Consider the following 6,953-nt stretch of genomic DNA (forward strand, 5'->3'; position numbering starts at 1 on the left):
ACCGATGGTAGGCCGAACTTGGCCTTACTCCCACACGTGGCGTCGCGGGGAGGCTTTACGTCTGTCACTCTATTGGAGGGTAAGAAACTGGACTAAAAAGGAAGTCCTACTTTAGTAGCGCAGTATATATACGCACTATGAACAAATAGTACCGTTAGTGGTGCGGTAGCCAGATTCCTACGCGGAACTAGGACTTGTTCGTACATGTTGAGCGGTACGTTTGAACTGGGTCTGGGGGGTATGGCAGCCTGGCACCAAGGTCTCGACCAATAGTAGAATGGAGACTATTATGGGATGTTCAGTAGGCTAGAATGGATATTCAATGCATATTGTACAAGGAATATACAAGGGATATCAGGGAATATTAGAGAATATACAAATACAATTAAATATATATATATAAATAAATATATATATTCGGTTTAATCTGGCCCTTCACAACAGCCACCCCCTGATTGGTCCCAGACCTAATCAGTTAAGCAGAGACAGATTAATCGCGTTGTCTATTTACACATAAGGGTTTGCTGTAGGGGTCAGTCAACTTCACAAAGTCATAGGGTTATGGGGTCATGGTCATCATCGATTGTGTCTGGGAGTCGGGGCAGTTCTATGAGCCTCGCCACGGGACGGGTGTAAGTGCGACCCTGGACAAGCACTTCAGCTGCTCGGACCTTGCCGTCGGCACCGGTGATCACCTTGCTTACGCGGCCGGCCGGCCACATAGCTCTGGGCAGTGATTGATCAATAATCATGACGACCGTTCCTTCTGTCAAATTGTCTCTCTCTTTTACCCACTTCTGGCGGGTCTGTAGAGACGGTAGGTAGTGCAGTAGGAATGTCCTTTGTTGTGCACTCTCTATGGTAGTGCAATCATCTATGTTGGGGTCTGCGGAGATAACAGTGCTCAATCCACAGAACACAGGCTTCTTATTCTCAGCCTCCTCCTGACTGGCTTCCCTCGGGATAGGCGTGGGCCACTCTCCTTCCGGGAGCTTTAGGAATGCTGGGCCGTCACTGTAGACATTGCGACGGGTGAGGTCATCTAGGGGCATTCCCCGGGTGATGACGTCAGCTGGGTTCTGTTTTGTATCAACGTAGCGCCACTCTGTTTCTCCGGTTAACTCTTCGGTTAAGTCTTGAATCTCGGTGACTCTGACTCCCACGAAGACTTTGTACTTGCATGAGTCCGATTTGATCCAGGCGAGTACTGTCGTGGAATCTGACCACAGGATTGTTCTAGACACCGGTATGGTGAGCTCACGTTGGATGAGCGTGGCTAGGTGCGCTCCGGCTAGGGCTGCGCAGAGCTCTAGGCGTGGGATAGATTGTTGCTTGCGTGGGGCTATTCTCGAGCGGGCGAGGACAAATGCTGTGTAGATCTCTCCCCCCTCTTCTTGGGCCCGCAAGTAGGCTACTGATCCGTATGCGACCTCTGAGGCGTCACTGAAGACGTGTAAGTCCATTTTACATGTCTCTGGCCTCACCGTGGGTGGGAAGTAGCTTCGGTGCATATTAACGCCGGGGAGTGAGTGGAGCTCCATCTCCCACTCTCTCCAGGTGGATGCAAGGTGTGCGGGAATGGGGTCGTCCCAGCCCTGGTCCTTGTCCCACAATGCTCGTACAATCATTTTTGCCCTGGTGGTGTACGGTAGAATACATCCTAGCGGGTCATATTGTCGGGCGAGTGTTGTGTACACACTCCGTCTGGTGGTCGGCGCCGCCGCCGGCCTTCCCTGCTCCGTAGTCAGGGGCTTGTGTCTGTAGTGAAGCGAATCTGTTTTGAATCGCCACACCAATCCCAGGGTCATCTCCTGGGCTTCTCCCGGGATTGTAGCCATCCAGGTCTCGCTGCTGGCTGCCTTGTCCTCGGAGGAGAGGCTGCGCAGTACTTGCGGATCGCTGCTGGCCCACTGCCTGAGATCAAAGCCGCCTTTGATCAATGAGGCGCGGAGTTTAATCAGGAGAGCCTCGGCTTCTTCCTGGGTTGAAAGGCTTTGTAGACAGTTGTCTACGTAGAAGCTGTTCTTTACGCTGTGTCGGACCTCTTCGTCCGCTGCTGGGTCCTCTGCTACATGTTTCTGTAGTGCAAATGTAGCACAGCAGGGGCTGCACGTCGTTCCGAAGGGGAGGACTTCCCATTGGTAGATGGCTGGGTGCTCATCTCCTGGCTTCTCTCTCCATAGGAACCGTAACAGGGGCTTGTCCTCCTCTACTAATCTCACCTGCAGGAACATTCCTTTAATGTCCCCGCTGATGGCCACCTTTTCCTGGCGGAAGCGGAGTAGAACGCCGAGTAGGGAGGGGCCGAGTGTGGGACCGGGCAGTAACTCTTTATTCAGATTTTGGGATCCGATCTGGTAGCTGCAGTTAAATACTATGCGGTCTTTACCGTTGTGATGGACCTTGTGGTGAGGCACGTACCACGATTCAGTGGTCTGGTCAGCCTCTTTAATGTCCATCTTTGTGACGTGTCCCGCTGTGATGAGCTTCTCAATCTCAGCGCGGTATACACTCTCTTGGGCGGGGTTCTTGGCTAAGCGCCGCTCCGTGTTCAGCAGGTACCGTTCTGTGGCGTCTGTCTTGGCGTGGAAAGTAGGCATTCCTTCTCGCCGCAGGAGTGGCGTGGCGTATCTCAACACGCCGTTGACCGGGACTCTCTTGGTCCCTGTCTCGAGGAGGTGAATGGCGTAAATGTCATCTTTAGAGCGAATGTCTTTCTTTCCGTTCTTAAAGGGCATTTGTTCCAAGGTCCATAGCCGCTCTACGTGTTGCAGGAGTGCGGTTTCTCCCTCTGTGACTCGGGAGTGGAGACATCTAGTGGCTGTACTTCGGTTGAGAGATTTGGCGAGCGGGCCTTGGAGAGTCCATCCCAAACGGGTCTCGACTGCTGCAGGACAGCCTCGGGGTCCGGTATGAACCCGGTCTATCGGGACAATGAGGTCTGCATGGTCGGAGCCTATCAACAGGGTCGGCATAGCATTGTCTATGAGCGGGATCGGTAACTTGCGCAGATGTGCATATTTCTCCATCAGCTTGGCGACGGGGTATGTGTACCGCGACAGTCCTATTTCTTGGCTGGTGAAAGCGTCTGTAATCTGGTACCGTCGCTCAGGCTGGCCGCTTGCTGCGATAGAGAATGAGACATTCTCGCCCTTTATCGTCTTCAAATCTCGTCTTATTGTCCGAATTGTCATTTGGGTTTCGCTTCCCCGCAGCCCTAGCTGGGCCGCAGCGGAGGCGAGCAGAAGGGTCTTCTCTGACCCGTCATCGAGGACGGCGTAAGTGTCCAGGACTTTATTCTGGTAGCTTAGTGTCACACGCACTACTTTTAGGAGTACTCGGGCTCCACTGCTGCTGGCGGGATCGATGTACATGACGCTCGCTTTGCTGCTGGATGGTGCGGGTGAAGGGCGCCGTCTGTTACTGTCGTGAAGTATGTCCAGATGGGCTCCATCGCACTTGGTGCACCTTTTCTTTAAGCGGCATTCGGCTGCCATGTGTGAGCGCGCACAGCGAAAACAGCGCTTGTTGGACTTTATCCATTGACTTGCTTCCTCCGCGTTCAGCTTGGGGAAGGAGTCACATTGCGCTAGCCAGTGTTCTTTCTCACAGTAGGGGCACACTATCTTCCACTTCTCCGTTCTGGAGGGGGTACTGTGGCTCCTGCTGCTCGGTACTGACTCCGATTGGTGCATCACAGTCACCGATCTTCTTCCATCATTTAGTCGTCTGGTTCCTTCTCTGGAGCCAGGGGTGCTCCGTCCGAATGTATCTAGCCGTAGGCTGCTGACTTCTCTCGCCAGGAAGTCTGCTAGATCGAGGAGGTTCGGTTCGGGGCCATTCGGGTCTCGGTGGTCTCTCTGCCGCCTAAAACGCTCCTGTCGAGCGGGCGGCAGCTTCTCCAAGATCCTTTCCACATTTGAGTTGGCGTAAAGTTCATGCCTCCCCTTCTCTCTCTGCGCTCCCAACATCCCTACCAGGGACTGCACTCTGATGGACAGGTCGTCCAGTGCTCGATTGTCTATTGCTGGGGGTAAGCGGTCGATGTGTCGGATCTCCTGGATCACGTAATCCCATATGCGCCCATACCTCTGGTCCAATGCTACCAGCGCTGCTGTGTATGGGGTGGTGGAAGTCGCGTAGGCGAGCGCTATATTATGTGCGCGGGGTACCTTTAAGTGCTTCAGTAGGATGGCGTATTTATGGCGTTCATCCAATACATCCACCAACATGGTCTCCAGACACATGCGGAGTTCTGTATACTGGGCCCGGTTCTCTTGGGTGAAGTCGGGTACCATAGGCGTGCCAATGTATGACGCTGACTGTGGATACATCGGCGAGCGTTGGGGGAGAGGCCTCCTAGGCGAGTCTCCTCCCGCTCCTTGGTATGGGCTGGTACCGGCAGTGTACCATGGCCCGCTTGTCCAGGTGCTGTTCCTCGGTGCGGGTCATGCGTCGTGCTCACCCGGGTATAGAGTCGGGGGTCTGTAGCGCAGCTCCGCGGGAGTATAGCCTGGGCTGTACCGGACCTCCTGGTCCGGTAGAGTACTGTGCTGTCGTCGGGCGTGGTTCTCCTCCTCTTCCTCTTCGTCTTCCGTTAGGTCATCCAGGGCTTGTAGTCTCTGATTTAGCCTCTCCACAGGATATGCTGCTCCTTCCCGGTTGCTAGGTCTCGCTTGGACCGGTGGGGGGAGGTGGTCTGTGGGGGGTATAGACCTCGTCTGTTGGTCAAGTTCAGGGTTGTTTACTCGGCTAGGGGATGCCGCCCTGGAGGTGTGTCTAGACGAGTTCCTGGAGCCTCTGGCGGAGGGAGAGGGTGTTGTCCGTCTGATCAGCTGTTCTATTAGTTGCGCTTGCTGTCTGTCGCGCTCTGCGTCCCGTAGAGCACCAGCAGCTGCTCGCTGGCTGTCTGCTCGGTCTCGGGCCACATTCTCTTCCCTCTGAATGCGTCTTATTTCTAGACGTATATGCTCTTCTTCGCTCCGCTGCTGGATCTGCAGTCGGTCGCGTTCAGCAGCGGCGTTCAGGCTGATGAGGAAGGCCTGCTGTAGGGTCCTCTCTGCCTCGCTGGGAGAAGGCGGTTGTATAGGGGAGCCTTCCCTCGGGGTACTCCTTGCGGAGCCTTGGAGCTCTATCTCCACGGTGCTCTCCCCGTCTTCTTCCGTGCCGAGTTCTCTCTCGGTAGCGTTGTATTCCTCCCGGGACTCATCGGGGACTACTTCTTCAGTGCTGGCGGGGTGTGAAGTCATGTCTGGTTCCCACTGGTCCCCACCGTGAACTTGGTCAGTTACATTAGAACCCGTAGGGGCCTCTATGGTCGGGGTAGTCTGGGCGTTGGGGTTAGACATACTTTTACTTTCTAGTTTTACCGCGTTTACTGTTAGTAGAAGACTAGGTTGTTGACTGACAGCGTAAGCCTCTAAGTACTGAGGGAGCCGTCGTTCGCGCTGCGGGCGTTGGTTAGGAGGATCGTTTCGTGGAGTGTTCATCATAGGCCATTTCAATATTAATAACACTATATTAATATTACACTAATTACCCTCCGGCTCGAAGGACCAATTGTAACTGAGGGGTACAATTCCCTGACTGTATTACTAGATATGATACTTACTACCACTACCTTTGTACTTAATATTCGGCCACCCAGTACTCGGCATAAATATATTATGATGAACACTGTCACGTAGATGAAACGGATCCAACACAAATGTACGAATTAGAAATAGGTCTTTATTTCTACACAGCGATGGTGTGTAGAGCAAGCACTTAATCAAATCAATCACATTTATGAATGGGAATTAGTATGCACTTTTATGGCAAGAGTATTCGTCGGTATATCAATAGAGAATGTCCAATCTCTGAAGGCGCAGGTGGTACATATACGACCTGGAATAGTTAAGGAATAATAGCAATGATACTTTAATGATTATAGAACTGGATACACTAGGGGGGAATTCCGGTCGCTTGTAAGACAACTGGAGAAGGGGGGGGGGGGGGTAGAGTCTGGCTGTATCCGTCTGGCCGAGGGTATCCTGGGAGAACCCACGGTTGTGCGGCTCGGTGCCTCAGCGATCCTCGATCCACAGATGAAAGCAGTTGGACTCTCTGTGGGCCGGCTTCCTCCGGTCCACGATGGAGAGACGTGAAGCGACCTCGTCGTGTAGAGCGTCTCCTCACCTGTCGTCCTCTCCGGGGGGGGGGTTTCCAACACACGGCAGTGTTGGTCTTTATCCATAGAATAATCACTGTATACAAAGCATAATCCGTGCCTGGGAAGGCGGTAGAATAATCCGGTATGCAGGTCCACTCGCTCGTCGGCTCTGGGGCTCCTCGGGTGCAGTCTCACATGGGGTCGGCCACCCTGGATAAGCAGCCAGTTCTCTGCCCGAAACGATGGGGTACTGACTACGATAGTATTCTCACCGCACGAAGCACTACATATGAATAGACTATTATTAGCTTAATAGACTACGTCCAACTCGACGATATAGTGCCAAATATGACTATTCAAATATTAATATACACGATGTCTCAATACCGATGGTAGGCCGAACTTGGCCTTACTCCCACACGTGGCGTCGCGGGGAGGCTTTACGTCTGTCACTCTATTGGAGGGTAAGAAACTGGACTAAAAAGGAAGTCCTACTTTAGTAGCGCAGTATATATACGCACTATGAACAAATAGTACCGTTAGTGGTGCGGTAGCCAGATTCCTACGCGGAACTAGGACTTGTTCGTACATGTTGAGCGGTATGTTTGAACTGGGTCTGGGGGGTATGGCAGCCTGGCACCAAGGTCTCGACCAATAGTAGAATGGAGACTATTATGGGATGTTCAGTAGGCTAGAATGGATATTCAATGCATATTGTACAAGGAATATACAAGGGATATCAGGGAATATTAGAGAATATACAAATACAATTAAATATATATATATAAATAAATATATATAT

This window comes from Notolepis coatsorum (assembly GCF_963971535.1).
Source record: "Notolepis coatsorum genome assembly, chromosome: 10".
NCBI lineage: Eukaryota > Metazoa > Chordata > Actinopteri > Aulopiformes > Paralepididae > Notolepis > Notolepis coatsorum.